This window comes from Nannospalax galili, unplaced genomic scaffold, assembly GCF_000622305.1.
Source record: "Nannospalax galili isolate Female #2095 unplaced genomic scaffold, S.galili_v1.0 scaffold346, whole genome shotgun sequence".
NCBI classification, from domain to species: Eukaryota; Metazoa; Chordata; class Mammalia; order Rodentia; family Spalacidae; genus Nannospalax; species Nannospalax galili.
In genome coordinates this window covers 8361386-8388359 of record NW_008357637.1, presented here as the reverse complement: position 1 = coordinate 8388359, position 26974 = coordinate 8361386, and the positions used below count along the sequence as shown (strand labels likewise).

General features: G+C 39.0%; 1 protein-coding gene across 6 annotated transcripts in view; it reads right to left on the bottom strand.

Moving 5' to 3' along the window:
* The window catches only part of Osbpl6 (oxysterol binding protein like 6), a 216951-nt gene that overhangs the window by 119493 nt on the left and 70484 nt on the right, over positions 1-26974 (bottom strand). For all 6 annotated transcript variants that reach the window (XM_029557255.1, XM_029557253.1, XM_029557252.1 and 3 more), the window contains one exon: positions 9471-9664. The gene's annotated coding sequence lies outside the window, so the exon portion shown is untranslated. The remainder of the gene's footprint in view (positions 1-9470; positions 9665-26974) is intronic.

Sequence of the window (26974 nt, the reverse complement as noted above, 5' to 3'; positions counted from 1 at the left end):
AAAGAAAACTATAGACCCATATCCTTAATGAACATAGATGCAAAAAATTATCAACAAAATACTTGCAAATCGCCTACAGACACACATCAAAAAGATCATTCACCATGATCAAGCAGGCTTTACCTCTGAGATGCAGGGATGGTTCAATATATGCAAGTCAATAAACATCATTAATTATATAAACGGACACAAAGACAAAAACCACACTGTCATCTCAATAGATGCAGAAAGGGCTTTTGACAAAATTCAACATGAATTTATGTTCAAAGTCCTAGAGGGAATTGGACTGGAGGGAACAAACCTCAACATAATTAAAGCTGTAGACAACAAACCCACAGCCAACATCATTCTAAATGGAGGAAAAGTAGAAGCATTCCCATTAAAATCAGGAATCAGACAAGGATGTCCACTATCTCCACTCCTTTTCAACATAGTGCTTGAAACTCTTGCTATAGTAATAAGACAGGAGAAGGAAATTAAAGGAGTGCTAATTGGAAAAGAAGAGGGCAAAGTATCACTTTTTACAGATGATATGATATTATACCTAAGAGATCCTAAAAGTTCTACCAGAAAAGTCCTAGAACTGATCAACACTTTCAGTATATTGGCAGGTTATAAAATCAATCTACAAAAATCAGTAGCCTTTCTATATACCAATAACAAGCAATTGGAGAAAGAATACAGGAAATGTTCCCATTCACAACAGCTACAAAAAAAAGAAATCCTAGAATAAATCTGACCAAACACACCAAAGATCTCTACAATGAAAATTTTAAATTTTAAACAAAGATGTTAAGGAAGATACCAGGAGGTGGACAGACATCCCATGTTCATGGATTGGAAGAATTAATATCATGAAAATAACTATCCTACCAAAAGCAATATATAGATTCAATGCAATCCCGATCAAAATCCCCATGACATACTTCACAGAATTAGAAAAAAACATCCTTAAATTTGTATGGAAGCACAAAAGACCCTGGATAGCCAAAGCAGCCCTGAGCACAAAGAGCAATGCTGAGCGCATTACTATACCAGATCTCAAAATATACTACAGAGATATAGTCTTAAAAAACAGCATGGTACTGTCTCAAAAATAGACACATAGATCAATGGAACATCATTAAAGATTCAAACCCAAGTACAAGCATTTCAGCCACATGATATTTGACAAAGGTGCCAAGGACACCCAATGGAGGAAAGACAGCATCTTCAACAAATGGTGTTGGCAAAACTGGATCTCCACCTATAGAAGAATGAAACTAGATCCTTATCTTTCACCTTGCACAAAAGTCAACTCCAAATGGATCAAAGACCTCAATGTGAAACTAGAAAACCTGAAACTATTAGAAGAAAATATTGGCAGTAACATACAAGATATAGATGTAGGAAAGGATTTTCTAAACCGAACAGAAGTTGCTCAGGAATTAAGGCAATCAACATTAATAAGTGATACCTCATTACACTGAAATGTTTCTATACAGCAAAAGAAACAATCAAAAAAGTAAAGAGAAAACCCACAGAATGGGAAAAAAATCTTCACCAGTGACACATCTGACAGAGCTTTAACATCTAGAATATATAAAGAACTCAAAAAAAAAAGGATCAAGAAACCAAATGACCCAATTAAAAGAGGGGCTAAAGATCTAAACAGAGAGTTCTCAAAGGAAGAAAAATAGATGGCTAAGAAACCTCTCAAAAAGTGTTCAACATCCTTAGTAATTAGGGAAATGCAAATTAAAACCACCCTAAGGTATCACCTTACCCCAATCAGACAGGCTAGGATCAAGAGAACAAATGATAACAAATGCTGGCAAGGATGTGGAGAAAGGGGAATGCTCATTCACTGCAGGTGGGATTGCAAACTCGTGCAACCTCTAAGGAAAACAGTGTGGAGAACTTTTAGAAAACTAAAAATGAACCTACCATATGACCCAGTTATACCACTCCTTGGCATATACCCAAAGGATTCATCCTATTGTAGAGACACTTGTACAATCATGTTTGTTGCTGCTCTTTTCACATTAGCTAAGAGGAGGAAGCAACCTGTGTCCCTCAGCTGATGAGTGGTTTACAAAAATGGGGTATATTTACACAATGGAGTTCTATTCAGCAGTAAAGAAAGATGAGATAATGAAATTTGCAGGTAAATGGATTGATCTAGAAACTGTTATACTAAGTGAAGTAACACAGACTCAGAAAAACAAATGATATATGGTCTCCCTCATATGTGGATCCTAGCACCAAATCCTTTTAAATTCCAGGTGCTTTTAATAAGATGATGCTATACAGCAGTCCCTTCTACATGAAATAACTACCATCATCACGACTTCAGCTGAGCCTGATTGCTAAACATCATCACAAGTGGGCTTGTTGACAGCTGTGCTCATTCATTAAAGGAGGGCCATCCTGGGTCATTTGACCCTCACCAGGTTATCCGGCCACTCTTCCCAGCCAACTGTATATAATTTGGCCCTAGTCATATATGGCCTCCTGGATTTGGGAAGGGCTAAAGTATACAATCTGGGGAAGGCTAGGAAGAGAAGGCATGACCCATGCTGGGTAAAGGCTTTCCAGTATGCATACCCTCAGGTCATACATACACCTCAGCAACCCCTCAGTTATCTTGGTAAGTAAGCTCAAAAAATTCATTGGCTCCCCAGTAAAACTTTAATCAAACATTGGCTTGACACTAGAATCTTAAAAGGGAATAAGCATCGCTTAGCATCCCCAGGAAAAGAAGTCTCACAACTGCTAGAAAATTTATTTGTCAATTCTATTATGTCTCATAATTATTTTTTCAAACAAACAAATAAAATGAGAATGTAAAAGATATTAAAAGAATATGGGAATGGAGATATTTTCCAAAATAGCAAAAATGAGAAAGCCTAAGCAAGTGATCAAGGTCTGTGTAGGTTTGCTACGATATATAAAGGCTGAGACAAAAATAATATACATATAATCTTAAAATTTCTATGGTCATAGCTTAGTCAACTAGTTTAAGGAACAAAATATATATCTAGTCAAGGTTATCTGAGAATTATTTGGCTTTTTACACAAGCCTTATCTACATAGCACAGGGTAATTAAAAGTACCAGACTGGTGGAACTAACCATTTTGGATGTTTAACAGCCATATTTTGAGGCCTATACTACTGTGGTCACAGGGACTTAAAGGACAGTTTTTGCCCCTTGCCCTCCAAGGTCAACTAAATTCCAAGGGACTATGGAACATCTCTAAAAATGTCCTGTAACTGTGGTGAGTCATCTGTCCTCTTGTTCAGGGAGGCCACGGAGACCCCACAAGATGGACTTTAACCAGTGTCCAGTCTACAAAGAGGAGGGTCAACTCAGAGGAATCCAAGTGAAGCCAGCCATGGTCGAGCACGACTTTTGACTTAGCTTCACATCAGTGCAACTGGTAAAAGAAAGGAGCCAGGGGCTCCCAAGCCCATGTGACCCCTGAGGAACAGATCCTCAAATGACCTTAAGTGTAAAAAGAAATTGATTTATTTGGGCCAACTGTATGGTCTTAAACACCCAAAAGGAAAGTATAACCAAAGAGTAAAGTCATCACTATATTTCTTTAAGAGTTCAAGGGATTACACTCCCCAGACATTAGGCTTAAGTCCATATAAGAAGTTATTTAGACAATTATTTCTCATTGATGATTTTGTTCCTAATTAGAAAGTGCTGCTCTGATGTAAGACTTCAAATCTTGGTCTCTAATACTGTAGTGCCCACCTGTAGCTAAGGGAGACAACCAGCTATTGTTCTAAAACGATGGATAAATTTTTTTTCTCCCCCCTATCTAGAAGTCTTTGAGAGGGAACTGACACTGATTCTAACCAATCCAACAGCTATCAAAATACCTGAAATCAAATCCTGAATCCATCACTCCAGCCTTGGCAGACAAAAGAAAAATGAGGAAGAACCCAACAGAGGGATGCTTTTGGAAGCCCTTGTCAAGAAATTCTAAGGGACTCTCATACGAACATTTTGAAAATTGCCCTGTTCTGCCTTTTTCTAGTTCCCCGTCTAGAACTTGTAATGCTCATTACTCTTGCCTTTACTTCACCTTCACAGCTCCTTTTCATGATTCAAGGACTTTGTTTTCCCCCAAGAGATAAGAGTTATTCAATTTGGGAGTCTTTTAGATAAACCCACTGAAGGGGTACTCCAATTGCCTCACCCTGTGTCCCTGTTCAGCATGGAAGAATCCAGAGAGGTCTGTGTTCCGATTCCCTATTGGCAATTTGGGTAACCTCTTCAGAGGAGGGTGTGATAAGAATAGGAGGTAGGAATTGGCTAGGCAGTCAGGTAAAAAGACCCCAAAGAAACATAGCCATTTTCTTGGCTTAAAGTCAAAATGTCCTTGGGCTTCTTAGCAACATACTCTGTTCCAAAGGCCAAAAATGTCAAAAATATTTGGGAGCTTTTATCTAATCCTTAAAAGATTTTAGGGTTACCTCTTCAGAGGGGGAAATGTTAGAGTAGCCAAAAGCCCCATAAAAACATAAATAAATGAAAGAAAAAGAAAAGGCATTTGGAAATAAACTCAAATGCCAAGCCTGTAGTCACTGTTTAAGTAAACTGTACAGTATTTAAAAAAAAGAAAGAAAGAAAGAAAGAAAGAAAGAAAGAAAGAAAGAAAGAAAGAAAGAAAGAAATTTTCTAAATATGAAGATTTGGTCAGCAAATTCCCATTTAAGGTCCTGGCCCACATGTTAGCTCCGAAGAGGTACAGCACCACCATGTTCTAGCACCAAGCTCTCTTCACTGCCTTCACAGCACTTGCCTCGATGGTTACATCCCGTTTGCTGGCTTACTGTCTTAGCCCTCAAAAGCTTACTGTCTTGTTTTCTGCTTTCCTTGTCATAACCTCAGGGTTCAGCATAGAGCCTGGTAGACATGGACTAGATACTCAGTAATCTTTGCTAGAAAAGTGAAGAATGGATGAATGCTTTGTCAGAATGCTCACATAAATGTCTAAACCCTGTGTGCATGTGTGTACCGGGGGTGACATAAGATGAACAGTAGAAAATACACCCATTCAGAAAACTTAATTCTAAAATTTCAGCCTTCTACCACCAGTCATACCCATGTAATTCTAGGAAGCCTGTGTGTTGACAGCTCCTTCATAGCCACTTAACAGGAACAACGTTTAGAATTGTTATTCTGAAAGTTAAATCTTTCAAAGTGGATCTGTGCTCCGGGTTCACTGAAACAATACTTCCTGGACTCATTAATTTGATATACAAAGTCCATGAAACAAATTTTAAATAATCCTCATGGCTATTGGACGCTATTATGGTTTGGGGACCCCACACTGTGAGAAGGCCGGGAACGTTAACAGGGCTGTGGAGGAATGATGTACTGTTTCCATCTCCCCTCCCATCGCCTACCCCTGACATTCAGGTTCTCCTTTGTACAAAGGAGAGAGAGATCATTTTCTATGAATCCTCATATATTTTCCCAGACAAATGGTACAAAATGTGTCCAGAAATCATAGCTAGCCCTTCATCACTTGGTCAAACAAAAAAGACTCATTCCAGAATAAACACCATGAAGTATCAAATAAAAAGAAATGGAAGGATGAACAGAGGGGCACCTTCGGAACTCTGCTAGGTCTAGAAAATGAACCTTCCTTCCCGCTGGACATGCCCCATGATGAAGGGGAGACACGAATAAATACATTCAGATGGCACAGACTGATCCACCATCTGAAGAGCACGAGGTGCCCATTGGCCCTCCTGGGACACCTCCTGCTTATGACATAATGAATTCAAATAACTCAGCTTATCTGGCAAACTAAACATCTAATAGAATGACTCACTGCCAAGAAATATATTAATAAAAATACTGAAAACGGATTTGAAGGAAAACTTCCTCTCTTCTCCTGATTTCATGCATAAATTCTGAAAGAGCAAATACTGTTAGTAATAAAAGTTAAAACCTATACTTAATACTTTTCTTTACATAAAAGTAGAGCAATAAGTAATAAGGATAGGATTATTAATAAATAATTAATAATGAATGAAAAGTAAATAATTTCATAATCTTATTTTGAACCAGGATTTTTCAATGTAAGAAAATAGAAAATCAAATTCTATTAAAACTCCATAATGTTCACTTGGAAAAACCTATATGAATTTTTCTTTATTTTTTGTCTTTTTGAGACAGGATTTTTCTATAGCCCCAGTTGTCCTGGACCTCACTGTGTAGACCAGGTTGGCCTCAATCTCACAGAGATCTGCCTGCCTATGCCTCCCAAGTGGTGGGATTAAAGGCCTGCACCACCACACTCAGGCTTAATTTTTCTTTTTAATGTAAGCATTTCCTATTCTGTCCCTGAAAAGGCCTAGTAACACTGATGATTCCAATGCCCAGGTGTAGTTTCTAAAATCTCTTTCCTAATGAAAGGAACCAAGGCTCCTAGGATAGTGAGTATTCATGCTCCAGGAGCTGAGGCAGCCTATGATTGCACCTAAAAACAACTCTAAAGAAACTAACAGACAAGAGTGCTTCTGAGATGCTCTGTATCTGGTATTGTCTAATTCTGGTTGTATGAGTGTGTTCAGTATGTAAAGTTCAGTGTGGCTCAGTATAACAGGCCCTTCTTTGAGTATACACAGGAGCCAACCTGAAGGGCTCCCGGAGAATAAAGGAAGTTTTATTTGAGCATCAAAAACAACAAAAATTGCAACTAATTAAAAAAACATAACAAATATTAAAAATCCACAAATTTACATTCGTACTCATGAAAAGGGAATTCTCCCTAAAAAAATGCAAAGAAACATCATTCATTTACCACTTTTTTTTTTAAATGGTTTTTTTGAGACAGGGTCTCCCTGTAGCCCCAGCTGGCCTGGAACTTACTGTGTAGACCAGGCTGGGCTCGTCCAATTCACAGAGATCCACCTGCCTCTGCCTCCTCAGTGCTGGGATTAAAGGAGGGCATCACCACACCCGGCCATTTATTACCTTTTAAAGAAACTGATGCACCAACTCTGAATTTTTCAGTTATAAGGGAAATATTAAGCATTTATCCTGTTGTTCCTGTATGAACTATTTCAGGGTTACCAAATACTGGCTGAATGGGAAGACCTTTACAAAATAATCCCAAATAATAGATCTAGAAGAATGATAGGGTGGGGAGGAAGAATCATCATTTTTATAATCCCAAGTAGAATAATGTATTCAGGCAATAAGTACTGTTGGTAAAATCTTTAGGTAAGGAGAAAACCTGACCACAGTAGAGGGATAAGGATGAAGCTGCTGCGACGGCAGCATCACTCACAGTGCTACAGCCCAGCCACACACACCTCCAAGGAGGCACTGCAGGAAGCATACAACACACCAGAGCAACTTCAGAATAAAAGAGGAAGGGGGTAGGTGAATCTGGGTGAGTAAGCAACGGGGCTCACTATACTATTATCTTTAATTTTTTATAATTTTAAAATATTTCTAAGTGAAGCCGGGTGTGGTGGAGCATGCCTTTAATCCCAGCACTCAGGAAGCAGAGGCAGGTGGATCTCTGTGAGTTCAAGGCCAGCCTGGTCTACATAGTGAGTTCCAGGATAGCTAGTGCTACAGGGAGACCCTGTCTCAAAAAGACCAAAAAGAAAAATATATCTAAATGAATGGTAATTTTCAAGAATAGAAAAAATTGGGGATGGAGAGATGGTTCAAAGGTTAAGAATGTTTGTTGTCTTGTGGAGGACCTGGGTTTTTTGATTAACCACAACCTAATGGACACAACTAAATCTGATGACAATATTTCTCCCTGTCAAAAGTTATACATATGCTGGGCGTGAGTTCCAGGCCAGGGAGACCCTGTCTCAAAAAAAAAAAAAAACAAAAAAAAAAAAAAAAAAAAAAAAAAAAAAAAAAAAGAAAGAAAGAAAGTTAGGCATATATAGAGTGCATAGCAGATGGCTCACTGAATGAATCACCCTCATGTCCAGATATGAGGGTTACAAAATGGACTCTATATCCCTACAGATGTTATTCAAAAAGAAGTCAGTTCAATGCTGGTTTTTAAGCTGTGGGAGCACAACAGTCAAATCAGGCAAATAGAACCCTCAGGCCATGAATTACCCAACCTTAAGATGACAATGTCAGCACCTGAAAACAACAATTCTGATGGCATCCCTATGCACTCTGATCGCCTAAGACCAATGGACACCTTGGAAAAGTCTTCCTTCTTCCTGGGCAAGCTTGTTAAGTCCATAAGTTACTATTCTCAAAGCTCATGCATCTTATATAAATTAATAAATGCTAAAATAATGGCAGAGGATAAAGACTAACAGTGCTGTGTTAAAGTGCACAGAAGTGAGTTCATGAAGGAGAGGAAAAGCATTGGCAGAGCTCTCAAATGCCAGCTTTCAGGTAGGTGCCTGGCAGGTACATTGATCTATAATGCTAGTTCACATTCTAAATTTTCTAACAGCAGTTTCTGATTTTTTTAACATGAAGTTTTTGTAGTCTCATATGTTGGCAATTTATGATTTTTAAAAAGAAGTTTTTTTCTAGATTATGAAGTGGTCTGAAATTTTACCTGTGACCTACTAGTTTGCAAAGTGCTTTAAAATATAGTTCAAACTAATGTAGCTATAGCAATAGAAAGCTTCTAATATCATATCTCATATAATGATTATGCTAAATTATTAGTGAGTCTTGGTTCCTGAGCTCCCACGAGTCCAAGCAAAAAAAGAGGGTGGTATCAGGATTCGTGAGAAATATTCCCCAAATTACATTGTATCTGAATTAGCATCACTAAGACCACCACCCCTGCCTATGCCCAGGTGAGCAAGTGGGAGTGGAGGATGTGCCCCTGGCAAAACTTCCTCAAGAGTTCTAACACCACAACCACAAGGGAGGGGTGTGTCCAAATGCTGAAGGCAAACTGTCAAATGGAATGTAGTAAGTGGCTCTAAAGATGCCTTTAACAAGTATAAATGTCAAGGATGATGAGAAGTAAGTACTCTGGCTCTGTACTTAGCATTTCGGTCTCATGAACCAAGGATCTGTTTCCTATGAGTGATTGTAAAAACCAGATGCATTTTTAAAATGCACGCATGCCCATGTGGATTTGTCTGCATGTGTCTATGTAAAGAAGTCAAGGGTGACACTGCAGCCATGTTTAGGATGAGGTTTGCAAGCTATTATTCAAGACAGGAGGGGTAGAGTCCTGCTTCCACATAACAATAGACTGCAGACAGGAAATAGAAAGTTAACAAACATTTTTGCATGTTTTAATACTTCCTATCCTTAAAAAAATAAAACAGAACCTTTTATTGAGTTGACCAAACATTACCAAGATTGTGACATAATATTTTAAGATCTGATATACAAGAAGTATAAAGAAACACTCCCTGTGACTTGGTAATGTGTCATCATCTTTTGCAGTTATTCCGCACTATCTAATCTCACCCTGCTTAGCTTTAAGTGTGCCTTCTTCACACTCACCTTGTGCCTCGGACTCAAAGTCTTCTAGCTTGGTTGCACCATCAGAGTTGCTTCCCAGTGCTCTGTCCTCAGATGCCTTCGGCTTTTCTTGGGACACGGTCTGACAAACGTTGACACTGATGGGCTATCTCAGTAAATTACAGGACGGCTCCTTAATTTCCTTATTTTGCTGCTTTCCCAGTAAAGAGCAGAACCTGGAAAAGAGAGATTACAATCATATAATGCATCACCACAGAACTTACATGACACTCTCAGGACAACTCCTATAGTCAATCAGAAAATCCCTCTCAACCAATATATCTTTGGAAGAGAAATCTCATACCAGAAACTGTCTCAGCTCTTACTTCCTTGGCTCAGTCTTATGCAATTGCAAAGACATAACCACTGAACTCCTCAGCAATCAGTCACGTTGCTCATTGATAATTACACTGGCCAGAGTTTGAAGTAAGAACCTTTCACATGATGCAGCAATAGTCTCTAAGAGAGGGCAAAGTACATTGTCTAGAATCAAGCAGCTTCCAATTGAATGTGAAAGTCAGATGGGGCTTAAGAGATAATAAACATGAAGTGGTCTTATCACGTAAATCTTCAATGGCTAGGCTCTGATAAAGACCCACACATGTGCACAACTTGTTCTCTGAGCACAGAGCACAGAATTCCTGTTGATTATACTATTAAAGAATATGGTTTTAGGGGCTGGAGAGATGGCTCAGCAGTCAAGAACACTGGTCGTTCTTGCAGAAGACCTGGGTTCGAATCCCAGAACCCACATAGCACCTAACAACTGTCCATAACTCCAGTCCCAGGGGATCCAACAGCCTCTTCTGACCTCCGTGGGCACTGCACAACACAGGTGTGCTTACCTACATGCAGGCAATACACTCATACACATAAAATAAAAATAACAAATTAAACAATTTTTAAAAAGAATATGGTTTGAATTTTCACATATTCTCTGAAAGCAAAAACGCAGAATTGGAAAATAGATATGCTCGTTTTAAGCATAGAGAAAAATATCCCCGGAGCAGAGCCTTCATTAGTTACTCTCTGACCCTGAAACACAGAAGCAGATTTCTCCTTCAAGTCATAGACCTCTCTAGGAAGCTCATTTCTTCACCAGACAATATGAAGAATCATTCCTCAGGTTGGATGTTGTGGTCCACATCCATAATCCCAACACCTGGGAGGCTGAGACAAGAGGATTCTGAGGTCAGTCTGGGCTCCATCAGGAAACTGTCTCAGTGAGAAAAAAGTAAATACTATAATAAAAATTACTTCTTAGGTTTGATTTTTTTTAAGTGTGTCTCCTATTCTCTCTCTGACAGATCAAGACTTACTGAAATCGTAAAAGAGGTCTGTCCATCCCGAATGCTATGGATGAACTGGCTCCTTTTTTGAGGGGGTGAGATAGGGTCCCCTGTAGGCCAGGCTGGCTTGGAACTTGTGGCAATCTCTTGCCTTAGCTACCTAAATATTGGTTTTACAGGCCTGAGCCACCATGCCCAGTTTGGTTGCTTCTTTAAATAACATCTTTCTGCCAAAAATTATTTCCTCCAAAGTCTTCTCCATCTTTTAAATAAAAAAGCTAATCTATTGTGTTGTAAGTTACATATCTATATTTTGTAGATCTAAAAATATCTAACTGTTGATTAATGGCAATGACATAAAATCAGTGCAGTTAGCACCCATCAAGACTGTATGTCAACCTTACACCTTTTTATTTTTGGCAACAGGATTCCATTTATGCCCTTTAATCTCATATAACTAATTGTGGCAGATGGCAGAATAGAAATCGTTCAGAACAGAAACTCCCCTAGCCACCTTCTCCTTGCTCTTTCCAGTGATGGACTCTGTCAAGCTTTTGGAACAAAATGAAGGAGAAAGTAATGTAGTTAGACTCCTGGGCTATGCGGAAGTCCTTTTGGCCCACTCCCCATCCCCTTTCTTCTTTCCTAGTCATTCTCTACAACCTCCTACCATCTGAAAGTGAAAAGGTGAAGAAGAATAGAGGATCACAGAATATGATTGATCAAGGTTTCCCTCCATTTCCCCCATTAAGAAGCAGCAATGGGGTTGGGGGGGTAGGGGAACAGGGTGAATCTAGCTACTGTACTTAAGGAACTCTCCTTCCCATTCTATCCCATATCCTGTGTGTATCCTCAGTCTACACAAGTCAGACCTGAGCACAAGAAGCATTTTCCCATTTCATTATTTTCTTCCTCTATCGTCTTAGCCAATACATCTTTCAGAATCTCACTCCAAACTATAATTCTGAGCTCTTTCATTGATCTTCTCAGCTAGAAAAGCATCAGCTCCCCTCGTCTGGGACTTTTGGTCCATTCTAGTCATGTGAGGATGACTTGGTCTCACAGGTATCTGTATTTATAGATCATCTCTACCACCAGGGGAATACATGCTCAAAAGCAGGAAGCAGAGCTTAGATATCCTATCCATCCACACATGTTCATGTTTCCCCTCACCCACCACGTGTTGAAATTAACATAGGAAAATGATCTGGATGTAATTTATGTGTGCTCTGTAAGAAACCAATCTATTATTGTCCATTTAGCCACTAAGAACACAAAAGTACCTGCTTTTGCATTGTGTATGCAGTGCCAAGGACAAGGAGTTCGGGCTTGTTTTAAAACTTTCATTAATGTTCATGAGAATGCCTGCTGTGACCTTCCACGGGACTGAGCACTCTAGGTTAAAAATTACTACACAGCCATCTCCAAGAGTCAGTTAAGTTCAGGAATATTATGAATATATGTCTTAATTTGGCTTCCAAACCTTGATGAGGACAGACAGGTATATAAATAGTCACATCTGCATTCCAAATTCCCAGGTGAGTAATACTTTGTTTTATTAAAAAAATAGTGAATTCACAAAGTGGCAACTCAACCTTATTAATTAAGAAACTGCCCCGGGTCCTGTTTTACCTTGCACAAAAACTGCTTGTAGGGCAGAAGTCCAAAGGCTCACAAAGTCTGAGCTTTATTACTCCTTGTGAGAACACACGTTGAAGATAAAATCTTAAAACTGCAGGTGAGAAATACACATAAGGCAGGACAGGAATGATTCTTCCTAAAAGCATACCTGAAATTGATGCTTTTTTTAAAGAATATCTTAGCTGACAAAAAGAGTCATGTTCTAATTTAACAACAACCTCTGCAGAGCATAAGGCTTCCAACATCCTCCTCCTGAGGCATTAATTAATTCAAAGTTTTAAAGGTTGGAAAGTTGATTGGAACAAAATTTCCCACACCAACCAATACTCAAGTAAGAGCCTGGAAAATCTCATTCATGAGTTTGGTGAATTGGCACCAGTTTCTTCTGAGTGGCTTACTCAGGAAGTCAATGATCAGAGTCTTCCTCCAAGCCCTATGACTAATCCTCCCACAGCCTGAATTCTGCCCACCATACACCATGTTCTTGTCTAGTACATTCTCCAATGACTCTTGTTTTCCATTCAAGCCCATCAGAGACCGAAACAAACTTTATCAAAGATTAGACTGTACCAGGTAGCTACTAACAAACGTGTGAAAGGCAAGGACACCAGAGAACGCAAGCTCTATCGCTCTGTGAAATAACAAAGGCGAGGCTTGTAAAATAATTACAACAATAAAAACCACCATAGTAATCACAAGAGGATTTTACAGAGCTCGTAATCTACACAACAAAATTCATTTCACAACAAAATTAAGAACTATGAGATTTTAACTGCTTCCTCCACATGTGTGGTTTCTGGTTTTATTTCAATGCTTACATGGCTTCCATTAAGAACAACTGGTCTCAGCTTAGAGTTAAACATTCTATTTTGCTTTTCATTTGACAAAGACCTTTCTTGGCTGTGTTGTCTACTGTCACCACTAACTGAAAACTGGGGACAAGATCACTGTGGTCCACCCCTTCTATAGCAGTGTTTTGACAAAAAAAACAAACAAAAACTTTTTTTTTCCTCTTCCTACCTCTGATAATTCAAATATACCAAGGGTTCTATACAAGTGCTACAACCCAATCAATTTTAGGAAATAATTTGTGCTGGGGTAATTTCCCACAGATGAAAAATACAAATTCAAATCATCTTCACCTAACAACTAGGCTTTCTTGAAATGTATCTGATCTAATTAATGAAACTATATATCACAGAAGTTAAAATTCACCAGCCGAAATAACAAATCAGAAGTTTCTTATCTGCCATAACCGATTAACTGATTCACTCAGTAATAAGTCCAATGTGTAGTTATTTATATAAACATAGAACCACACAATAAAGAGAATTTAGAAATAACAAGGATCCTTCTGTTATACCATTAAGAATTTAGCCTCAGATAGCAAGAAAAAGCAGATGAATAATCTTTTTAGGTTACAAAGCAGAAAATGTGTTATGATATTCATGGCATGGAAATATGAATTCTGGTTCAGAATATGTGGGCTGAGAGAGGATCAGAGGGCGTGCTCAGAAAAAGGAGGTGCCTGGCAGACAAGTACACTTAGGCAGAAATGGACAAGTGTGGATGAATGGAAGGCATTTCAAACAGTGTGAGCAGGGCATGAAAAGTCATGAGACAGTCAGTGAAGTTGGTAGGCCAGGGCTCAGAGCTCCCCTCACATGTAAAACAGGAGAGTAGGGAGGGGGCCTCCACAGGAGGTTTGGAACCACACAGAACTCAAATATCTGAGAAAGATTCATTTCACTGTGGGAGCTGAAAGGAACACAAGCAAAGTTCAGAACTGTCAAATGATCATGCTTCAGGTGGCAGACCCAGCTGCTGAGTAAATTAGAGGTAGAGGCAAGAAACACAGAAGGCCACATTTGCCAGCCAGAGGACAGTGGAAGCCGGAGGGCGGGCAGACTCCCTCCCGCCCTCCGTCCCTCTGTCCCTCCCTCTTTTCCATCTCCCCTTCTTCCCCTTCATTTTTGTGCTGCTGAAAATCAAATCCAGGGCCTCCACTTACTAGACAAACACTTTACCACTGAGCTTCAGCCCTAGCCCTGGCTTCACAATTTCTTACCAAAATAACCAAGGAGAAATAGAGCATATTCATTTTTTCTGGCATATGATCCATAAAATATGATCCAGCCATACCTCAACAATTCACAGGGTGTTGATTCCATGGCTCTCCTCAGATATTACACTCGGAGTATGCTCAGACCCCTTATATAAAACGGAATGCTATCTGCATATAATCTATGCACATTCTCTTGTATACTTTCAGGGGTGTCCAACCTTTTTGAAACATGACATTGTCATCTACAAATACTATAGCAGATAGCATTCTAAATAAGGTATTCTGGGACACATGCAGCCAGTGGCCCATAGAGTGGACATACCTGGAATCATTTCTAAATTACTTTTAATACCTACTGTAGTACAAACGCTATATAAACAGCTGAGTTGTTAGGCTATATTGTTTAGGGAAGAATGATAAGGAAAAAGTCTGTTACAAGATCATTAGAGTAGAAACTATTTCCAATCCTTGGATGGTTGAATCTGCAGAAGAACCAAGGACCAGACAATGGACTGGATAAGCCACACTGGAACACTTCAAATAATTTACTCAACACAGAATGTAATTTCACGGATCTCGTCTACTTCTACAATCTAGTCGGTTTTTGCAGATTTTTGTTTGTTTGCATCTAACATCATTCGAAATGAATGTCTTAAATAGAGGGGAAAGTACTCCATTTCTTCTACACCCCAAAGACCAAGCAGAAAAAGGATTTGGCCCCTATTAAGCATCTGCTTTTTTCTCTTAAGGTAAAAGTCAAACAGCTTTATTAATCTTGACAAAAATTCAGATTTCTTATCCAGATCAGAATTTTGTTATTGATTACTTAAAGAGCCTACAATTTTATTATTCCCTTGACAACTTCTATTTCACATCCCAAGAATAAATATTACAGAAACCATTCAACATTTCTGACATTCAGTTGAATGAATGTTATAAAAACATTGAAAAACTCATTAGTTCTAAAGCACTGTAAACATGCTTGGGACAAACTACTTGTGAAAATAGTATCTTTAGAAATAGAAAAACTTCTCTGTAAAGATCAGTGAATATTTTAGGTTGTGGGAGCTACATAGTTGTCTACTTGATGCAACCCTGTCATCATAGGAGAAGGCAGACACGGGCAATGTGCAAATGCACCAGTATGGCTGAGTTCTAGTAAAACTCAGTTTGTAAACTGTACCTGACAAGCTGGGCACATGTGTGTAATCTCATCACTCAGGAGGCTAAGGTAGGAGGATCATGAGTCCTAGGCCAGCCTGAACCATACAGCAAGACCACATCTCAAAGCAAACAAACACACACCCTGGCATGAACTATAGGTGATGGACCCTTGTCTAACAGATAGCCCAGTTAAGGCAACCCGCGGTGGCTTTGTTGTTCTTGACTCCACAATGTGCCTAAGTGAGAAAATGATCTCACTTTAAAAATGGACTCCAAAGAAAATGTTCTTGCTCATGAAGTGATAAGAGGGCAAATGAAGTAAAGAGGCTCTAAGGAACAGAGAGGTGCACGAAGACAGGGAGTTTTGAGCAACTTTAAAAGAGAATATATGAGCAACAAATGAGGAATTACATAGGTTTCTGGTATCTATATACTGTAACAGCCAGAAATTTTCCCTCCCTCCCTCCCTCCCTCCCTTCTTTTTGAGACAGGGTCTCCCCATAGCCCCAACTGGCCTTGAACTTTCTATGAGACTAGGCTGGCCTCGATCTCACAAATCTACATCCTGAGTGCTAGGATCAAAGGCGTCACATGTCGGCTTGAAATTTCTTAAATTCAGGCTCACAGAGGATATAGTCACGAATGTTTAGGCATATACTATGCTTACTTAATAAACCAAGGTGCATCCTTACTAGTGTTTATGAATTTAAATGAAATTGTGCTAAAAACCCTGAAACCTAATTGCCTAAATTCAAATCCTAACTGCCAATATGTGACCTTGGGTGAGTTACACAGTTTCTTAATGCTTCTGTTTCATGACCTGTACAGACATAGAGAGTAAAGTATCTACCTGACTGTTAGGATTGCTGAGTATTGAATTAATCTACACGTGTAACCCATAAAACTACAAAGTGCCTCCTATTATTATAACTTTCTCAAAGCCTGAACTCAAGGTTACTAAGTATCACTGCAGATCAAAATGAACTGACTTTGCCCACATATCTCAGGCTTAAGTCAACTGAATAATTTATCTAGAGAATCTGAACAACAATGTGCCATTCACTAATTAATACCTTGATTAAGTGAGAAGTATTTCTACCTTATCTGATAGGATTTCTCTAACCACTTTCTATAGTTAAAAATATCAAGTTGAGAATTTTTACGATGCATACCACAGGTTCTTTAACACAATTTCTTTAAACAGGAAAAGGCCAGACTGCTCTTTCCCGGGGGAAAAAAATCAATGGTCTCCTCCTTGCTCACAACAGGCCTAATCCAAAAAGAAGATGCTAAACAGGAAATTGGGAAGAAAGATAAAAGACCTTAATGACTCAGCATTCAAATAAACCTATGTCTGTTTGCCAAACAAATGTGGTACTGGGCATCAGAACAAACACCTGATACCATCCTTGCCAGTGTTGCCATTCTAATAGCATTGAACCTAAGAAGAAATCAGAATAAGTACACACTGTGTGGTATAGCTGGCTTCTGTCTGAGTGACAGGAGCAAGGCACTTGGGACAGCCTCTGTCAAAAATGTTTAGCCCCCCAAAAGCTGTTATTACCCATACCTTAAATACTGCAAGTATATAAAAAGTATATTTTGTTCCCCAATTAACCACCAAAAGGAACACTCTTTTCCTATTTAATGGCATTATGTTCGGACTTTAAGTTAAAATACCAGTCAAAATTGAAAGTAGGAAAAGAGGAAAAAGTTCTGGCTTCTTAGCCCCATATTAAAGGTCTTCCATTACCAACTTCCAACTACAACTAACCTCCCAACTCTTATCTCTGAAATGCCTCTTGAAATCTTCAACCAAATGGAGCGTTTGAAATTGCCCTGGTCCTACCTGCTCTGCCTACTCTGCAGCCTTCCCTTCACATATTCGAAGTCTCCTCCCATCATATCCTTCCTTTTAGACTTTTCCGGTCAGACCCTTTATTTCATACCATGGGGTCTGGGAATGACTCTCCATGGCCCAGCAGAAGTAATTTTCTAGACTCATGATTTCTGCAAGCCTTGTTCAATCACTGGTCTTGCTGCAGTCTATCTTGATCAAAGTTGGCATGTGAATTTTCTCTTTTTAAGATAGGATGCTCTTTAGGACAATGTTTACATCTGCTCCATCTTTGTAAGCCCACCTGCATCGTGGGCACATCAACACATGGTAGGGGCTCATATTTCTCATTCAACTATGAAGGAAGGATGCTAAACTGTGCTAAAGCTGACTGTGACTGATTGCTTATATCAAACTGACAAGCACATGCCTCCAGATGAGCCTTGCTGAAGAAAGCCTTCAGTCAAAAACATATATAAGATTCATTGAAACAAGAGAATTTTAGGGCCACTTACAGGGCAAAGAAGCCACAGTTTATATTTACCAGTGATTTGCCAACAACTGTGTGGTATATTAAAAACTCCCCTCTCATTAAGTAACGGATACATTTCCAAGTTAGATAAATCATAACATGACAGGACATAGTGTAGACTCAAAATGCTGCTTGTCCCAGGCTTCAGATAAAGGCATCTCAAGACACAATTATAGTAATCATTCAATCATCTTTAATATACCTTAAACTTCGAATATTTCAAATGTGAAAATCGGAGAATCTGACATGTTACAGAACATGCCAAGACAGAAAAAGAACCTCTACACCTTGATAGTCTGATAGTACTTTGGCAGTGGTTCACAGGTTGCAACATGCCACTTGGGGTTAACTGATGTGAGTGCTGGATGGAGGGTTGGGGCTGACTTCACTCTTATGTGAATCTCCAGGGCTGTGTTGATCAGTGTGTTCTTGTCAGATCATTGGCCAACTGCCCACTGACTCAGTCCTCTGCTCACAGATGACATCTTACTGCCTACTCATTTCACAACTGTGGCATTGAGTTTTCATATGCTCTCTCAGATATGAATGACTTTCCCAAGGTTCAAATCATACTATAGTACATAACCTAAGACCTGAACTCAAACAGAATGGACTCACTGCTATACCCTGACTCCAGTTGCACCAAAGGAAATTTTCTGTTGGCTGATCCATCTGCTTTGGCTTCAGTATCAATGACATTTGCAACATTCTATCTGATACTACATTTCTGGTGTTACTTGGATTACTGTGATGGCAATGGAATCCTTGAGCAAGGGGCAGGAGGCTCAAGTGTTTTAAGTGAGTCTTTAAAACAACTAAAAATATATAAACATGTCTGTCACGTGCATTCTGTGATCAAGATAAAGTTACAAATTCAGTAAACACTGCCTAGTGGCACAGCCCTAAATTACAGTATTTTGAAATTATATAATCGATAATAAAGAAGTATAAAGTCATTTAATCTGTGTTATTTTTCATATGTCTTTTGTGGGTTTTTTTTTTGGGGGGGGGGTTTTGAAACAGGATCTCCCTGTAGTCCTAGTTGGCCTTGAACCTGTTATTAGACCAGGCTAGCCTTGATCTCATAGAGATCCACCTGCCTCTGACTGCTGAGTGCTGGGACTAAAGGCAAGTGCCACCACACCCAGCTCATATACGTCTTAACTGAAGAATCTCCAACAAATTCCTCGTGTTCTGTCTCTTCACTCCTCCACTGCTTAGATGGAATTATTTTAAACTTCCCCGTTTCTTTGGCTTACAGTAACTCCCTTTGTCTAGATTTCTATTTGGTTTCCACAGTTACCGACTTTTTTTCTCATTAGACCACATCAAAATTTAACAAGTAAATCAAGCATGCTAGAATTCTTATGACTAAAGCTTCCTGTATTAAGACAGATAGTAGCAGCAGTAAAATTAGAATCCATTTTGAAATTCTGAGACAGTGAACAATGCCATTTATTACAATTCAAAGCTGTTCTTGAAATTTAATTTGATGTCATAAACTGATAAGAAGCAAATATAGGAGGCAAACAGGGCAAGTTGTGTCATCATACAATAGCAATTTCCTACAAGTTAAGAGCCTGTTTGTTGAGTAAGTGGAAGCCTGTGGTACAGGGTTAAACAGATGAGACTAAATCCCATTTCCATAAAAATAATACTGTTTTGACTACTAATTTGCCAGCTCAGAAAAATTACATACAACAATCACTGAAATGTCCATGCCAAATATCCAACTTCTATGAGGCTCACGGAAATAAATGACTGCCTAATTTACCTTTCTATTCTAAGCACCCTCTAGCTGTTTGACCTTGGGAAAAATACATGTATTAGTTTTCAATTACTATAACAAAATACCTGAGGCTGAGAAACTTCATGGAAACTAGAGGATTATTTAGCTCACAGCTTTAGATATTCAAGGGAAGGGCATTGGTATCTGCTTGCTTCTGGTAAAAGTCTCATGGTGGATAACACCCACAGTAACAGTAATGTGTGCAAGGTCAAAAGAGCTTGCACACATTACTCTCAGACAGGAAGCTGGGAGTCATGGAGAATGGAGACAGTATTGCTTCTTTTATAGAAATCCTTTCATGGTAACTAACCAAGAGGTCTCATGAGAACTACCTCAGTCCCTTGCAAGGACTCAAAGTCCTTTCCAGTGACCCAACCACTTCACACTAGGCTCCCCTCTTAAAGGCTCTACCTCCTTACACATAGTGGCACTGAGACTGAGCTTCTCACACATCAACCTTGAGGGGCTACATTCCAACTATATCAGCATGCTTCCTTTCTGCCTCTAGGTTTCCTCCCTTCCTTCCTTCCTTCCTTCCTTCCTTCCTTCCTTCCTTCCTTCCTTCCTTCCTTCTTCCCTTCTTTCCTCATGATCCTGCCTCCACTCCCTATGGAGAGAGGATTTTCTTTGTTTCCTTCCTTTCTTCAGTGGGCTACTAATAGAGCCCATTTGATAGGGTTGTAATGCAGATTTAACAGCACTATCAGGTACATACAAAGCACCTAGAGTTAGCTTTCACTGCTATTAGAGCAAGGTGTCCATCAGTCACATTGTACATATTTCATATTCATATTATTCATGATGATGATCATGCATTTGACTCTCTTTCCCAAATATAAATAAATAATAGAGATGATTCTTGATAAGAAACACAAATTGAAGAATTTCCTGGAAGGCACATACTGTTGCTGTCTGACAAGATACAGACCTGACCTGAGTCCACCATCAGCTCTGCCACAAGGATGCGATCAGACTCCCCTTCACTATGGTATGGCCCACAAGGTTGTCCTACTCAAAAAGGAGAGGGAGGCTACAATCACCAACTTCTCAGCACACCTGCAATCCCAGCTACTGGGAGGCAGAGGCAGATGGATCAAGAATTCAAGACTAGCCTGGGCTACACAGCAAGTTAAAAGACAGCCTGACCTATATAGTGAGACCTTATCTCAAAAAAATTCAAAGCAGGGAAAATAAAGATGCTTGCCTCCAAGCCTGACAATCTGAGTTCAATCCCTGGAACACAGTGGAAGGAGAAAACCAACCTGCAAGTTGTCCTCTGAACTCCACACCTGCAACATGGTAAATATGGGTGCATGCACAGCACACACACACACACACACACACACACACACACACACACACAAATAGATGTTAAAAAATTAGAAAACAAGCCAAACTAACAATAAAAGAAAACAAAACAGCCCAAATCAAGAATTCTGAGCACAGAGCAGACTCTCAGATTAATGGGATGAAAGAAATCATGAAACTGACATGTGAAAAACTGGGAGCAACTGTCTCTGGAAGATCTGCTCAATAATCAGTGCCTATGGTGCTTTGCTCCCATGTGCCTTCCTAGACTACAACCCAGCTCAGGATCTGCTGGCACACATGAGCACTGACAGAATGCCTGTAGTGCACCTGGCCCTGAGAATACAAAGTGAGGAACCAGACATTTCTGCTCTGTGGAGCTAGTTTACTCTGCAACATGGCAAAGCCCTAGAAAAGGCAAGCAGGGTTCAGAATCTGGAAACAAGCAAATGGAGGATTTCTTATTCCCCGCTCCCCCCCCACCCCGACACTATCCATGATCCTCAGACATTTTGAATGAACTCTACTGATTCATCTACAATTTAGAATCTACTTAAATTCTTAGATTTGCTGGTTGGAGCAAAAGTTGTGATGGCAACTCTGAGAAAAGCTTTGGTAAACATCTTTTAAATGTAATATACACCATGTCCCAACAGTCCTGAACCTGGATACATATCCAAGGAAGTTCAGATGTGCACAGCAGCTTTATTAACAACGCTCTAAACTTGAAGCTAACCCAAATGTTCGCCAGGCAGATGCAACACTGTAGGACTTTCCAGACGGGAGAACACAGTGAGGCACTGGGAGAGTGGTGCATCCAGACTGGGAAGGCCACCCACAGCCATCCCTTGTCCTGTGCATTGCATCCATCTGGCAATTTCTCACTTATATGTTTTATGATACACTGGAGAAAGGCGTTAAAGAGGAATTTAATGACGCAAAGCGATAACATGGTCTCGATATTGATACATAAAAAAACAACAGCTACACAAAGCCAAGCACAATGTCTGCCAATGCAAGCGCTGCAGCTAAAGTCCAGGGAGGACATGACGTGGAAGCACTGGAGGCCATCTTAGGAATACAAGTCCCAAGACGAAAGATATGTGAAGATGATGGAAGAGAAACAGGAACAACAATGTCCCTTGAGGCCATCTCTCGGCCACTGTACTAATCCGAACATGGGCTGCTTCAATTGTTCTGGTTATGAGATGGAATAAATAGTCATAATTTTGAAAAAGAAATGACTAGAATGTTGTGGAAATTGTTGAATATTCACAGAAAGAGTAATCCATAGATGAAATAGAGCAGACTTCTGACACAAGTAGTATCAGTATAGGTAATATAGGCAAGCAACATTGTGGATGAATCTCAACATAAAGACCATGGGAGAGGGGACACTGGAGAGATGGCTCAGAGGTCAAGAGCATTGGCTGCTCTTGCAGAAGACCCAGGTTCAGTTCCCAGCACCCACATGATGGCTATCAACCATCCGCAACTCCCATTTCAGGGGCTCCAACATGCTCTTCTGGTCTCCATGGGCACTGACATACAGGTACACTTACATGCATGCAGGCAAAACACTCTCATACACATAAAATAAATAAATACATAAATTTTTAAATGATCATTGGGTAATTCCATTTATATGTCTTAGATCACATTAATATTTCATTTTAGGAGAAATCTATTGTGGTAATAATTCTCATCAAAGAACAAGTAAGGTTCAAAAATCTAATTTTTTCCATCCACTTTCATTATAAACTTGGAACTATGCCATAACCCCCCCCCAAAAAAAACCCCAAAACCTGCATCTACAGCTACTGACAAAGATTAATGAAGTTCTTAGGCCTGGGTATTGGGTACCATGTGGAAATGGACACACTTTCCCCAACTGAACCTTAAACTATTTGAGTCCTTGACTCATACTTTTCCCAAAATTAGTAATTCCAAGTAAGAGTCTAGTTAAAATGAGAGACATCCATGCATACTGATGTCCTCTAACAATCACATTAAAAAAGACCTCAGAGACAGTGAACATACCTGCCTATGCCCTGGCATCCTACCTATAAGCACTGACAGATTTAGAAACTCAAACATGCTGACTTCTCCCTCTCACTGTGAACCCATAAGGACCCCAGTACCCTAAAGATGGAGGCTATTAAGCTATTTTCTGTTAAAATATCAAAAGGAATTCCACTCTTGCCAAAAAGTACTTCAGTGATGTCTATTTCAAAATATTGACATTCCTTCCTCTTTAAAAATGAATTTTAGATTAAATAAACACAATGACACCACAGGTATCATTTATTTTGATTCACAAAATAACTTCCCTTGGAGACAGATTTTGAATAATAAAGATGAAAGCTTTGTTACCAATATTGTCCTAAAGCACTGGTAATTTTTCATCCCCCATCCACAATCAAAAACAATTTTCTTTTTCAATATGTATAATGGGAATTTTAATACTCAGAACAGTTTAACATATTTAACATATTCATTTTTTGTAAGATTTAGATTTGAAAACTGACACACTTTCAAGATTGGCATTTTAAAATCTGTATGAGCAGAGTTTTACAAGCAATATAAAAAAATCACCTCTGCATTTAAGTTTGAATTTCAGTATTAAGTCAGGAAAATAATTCAGGTCTGCATCTCTAACTATATCACCATACACGTGGAATGTTTGCTTTAGTTATCAACTGTGTGTAGGACATATATTTTCCTAACCTCTCTAATAAAAAATATTAGCCAAAATGTCTTATACATTACCTTTCTTTAAAGAATAATTATAATGGGAGGAACCCTTATTCACTGCTGGTGGAAGTGAAAATTAGTACAACCATTATGGAAATCAGCTTGGAAGTTCCTCAAAAAACAAAAATGGAGTTACCATATGACTAACTACCTCATCCCTTGGTCTATAACAGAGAACTCCATATCTTACTATACAGATATTTGTACCCCATGTTTATTGCTGCTTTAGTCACTATTGCAAGGAAAGGAAATCAACCTAGTTGTCCATCAACAGATGAATAGACAATGAAAATCTGTTGCATATATAAAATGGAATATTATTCAGCTCTAAAGAAAACACGAATTCACATAATTTACAGGAAACTGGATAGACTTAGAATGTATAATATTAAGCAAGGTCACCCAATCTCATTAAGTTTTCCCTCATATGCACAGCCTAGCCTATTGTGTGTGTGTGTGTGTGTGTGTGTGTGTGTGTGTGTGTGTAAGTAAACAAATGCATGTGAGGGTTTACTATAATACTTAGAATCGAGAACAAGAAGGAATAATTTAAAAAGAAAGCCAACATAGTTTTTGTCTTTCATGGTGGATGTGTGGATTCAATTTTCTGTGTATTGAAATACCAGGAACCATTTCTGTACTGCATAGGAGTTGGGTAAGTGTTGTCCCTTTCAGACAGTGACTGTGAGAGTTGGGCTTCCTCCTTTATTCCATTGACCATTAAGTCAGTGGGAAGCAGACATTGCACTGAATCAGGTTTCTCATTGACGCACTTGGAAAAAGGGATTTTTGTTGTTGTTAATGTTCCCTGCGGCTCTGTGTCGTGTGCCTGAATTCTTTTTTATCAAGCTGTCATCACTGGAAATTCTCAAATAAAACTGACTTAAGTTTAAAAAGAATAACTATAGCAGCGACATGGAAGTTTGAGACTGGGAGAAACCTGGTAAAAATGACGACACAGAGCCTGCATGACTAAACGGAGAATGAAAACCATTGTGGGTGTGGCCAATGAATTTTACCTTATATTCCCAGTTTGAATATCTAACTTCTAAAGATAAAATCCTTTCTCTAAAGGAATAATCAAAGTGAGAAAACAGTTGAAGAGGGGTTCAAGTAAGTTGCAATTTGTTTAACACAAAACGCTCCCTATGAACTGCTATGGCCATTTCTGTACTACAGAAGCCAGTGACTAATCTGAGTTTCACCTTCCTGAACTCTCTAACTCATACCTGTGCAAACAAATATTTTACAGAAGGATAAGGACTAGGGAGGAAAACAGATCACCATTATTTCAAGATTCCTTTGCAGTTATATTTGATAATTTTATAACTATAATTTTATCCTTAGTTCCTTCAGAATTATCTTACTGACCCTATTCACTCTAAAGTTGTTCTTTGGTTAGTTCTCATGAGTTTCTTCTTTGCTTTATTGAATAGTAACATTCCTAAATAATAAGGTAGCAAGGGGGTTACCAATAAGAGATCACTCAGCATTGCAAAGGACCCAGGTTCAGTTCCTAGCACCCACATGGTGGCTAACAACCATCCCTAACTCCAGTTCCAAGGGATCTGACTCCCTTTTCTAACCGCCATGGGCATTGCATGTCACGGGTGCACTTATATACACACAGGCAATACACTCATATACATAAAAAAATTAAAAGAAAAAGAAGAAGGTAGCAAGTCATTCTTGGGTATATGTGGCACTGTTTCACAAATACGACTATATGACTATAACCTTGATCAATATAGAAAAACTAGCCTTCTAGTCAAGACTTTCTCAAAAAGCTACCATTCTAACTTGTTTTGTTTCATTTCTGTTTTGAAGCAGGCTCCCACTATGCCACACAGGCTGGCCTCAAACATGCAGTTTTCTTGCCTCAGCCTCCTCATGCTAGGGTTATGGGCATGCACTGTCGTGGCTGCGTTGCCACTCTGATTTTCAACACCAAAGATTTGTTTGCTCCATTTTAAATTTTCATCTAGATAAGTTACACATCAACCATTAACATGAATTATGCTCAAATCCATCCATGAAAAAATTAACAATTATATTGGTTTCACCAAGAACGAGGATATAGGACACAGGAAAAAAAAAGAAATAAATATAGTTCTCATGAAAGAAAACAGCTTGAGTTGGTATCATCAGCATGAACTGACGAAGCTGTCTGATTCAAGGTGGCATCTTCTTAGTTTATCCTCTAAAAAAAGGTCTAGGAAAGAGTTGCTATCACCACCCATCACCACCCCCAGTGCCTAGCATTTCAAACTGCTCCTTGAAATACTATTTCTACCAAAAGGATTCTGAACTCCTTGAATAAATGGCCAGTTCCAGGTATAGGAACAAAAAAGTATAATGAAAGTAGAGCATCATATCTGTCAAAACTAGCAGTACTGTCAGTTCTGTTATGAAGTAAGAAAATACTGGATTGAAAGACAGATAAGACAGACAAGAGGATAGATACATGCCTACAAATACACATACACACATACATGTTAGAAGCCAATTAGAAGAGGCGCCTCTAAAAGTGGAACAATTTGATTATCAAAAAGAGTGAGAACCAGGTGTGGTGGTGCACACCTTTAATCCCAGCACTCAGGAGGCAGACACAGGTGAATCTCTGTGAGATCCAGGCCAGCCTGGTCTACATAGCCAGTTCCAGGCCAGCTGAGGATTCAGGGAGACCCTGTCTCAAACAACAACAACACATTGCCATTACCATTTTGTATCTCCTAACCAATAATAGGATCATGGCATTGACCAGCAGCCACTTAATGCAAACAGAAAAAGGAGTAAAATAAAAGCCAATTTTACCTTTTTTTGCTCTCCTTTCCCATAGTTAAAGAAACAATAGGAAACTTACCAATATTGACGTATAAACTTTCTTCAGGAAAGAAACTGCTCTTGATCAAAGAAGCTAGTAGCGCCTATAAACAAGTTCTTCCTTGGGTTTCACTGCTCTGTTTATGAGTATTTACAGTATAAACTTTTGACTATTTCTTCCCTGAAAGCTAAAAATAAGGGTAATTCTGCCTTCTCCAACCTAAAATAGAGATAATTGACTAAAACAATTCAAACAAAATTCCCCAAAGAAGAAAAACACATCA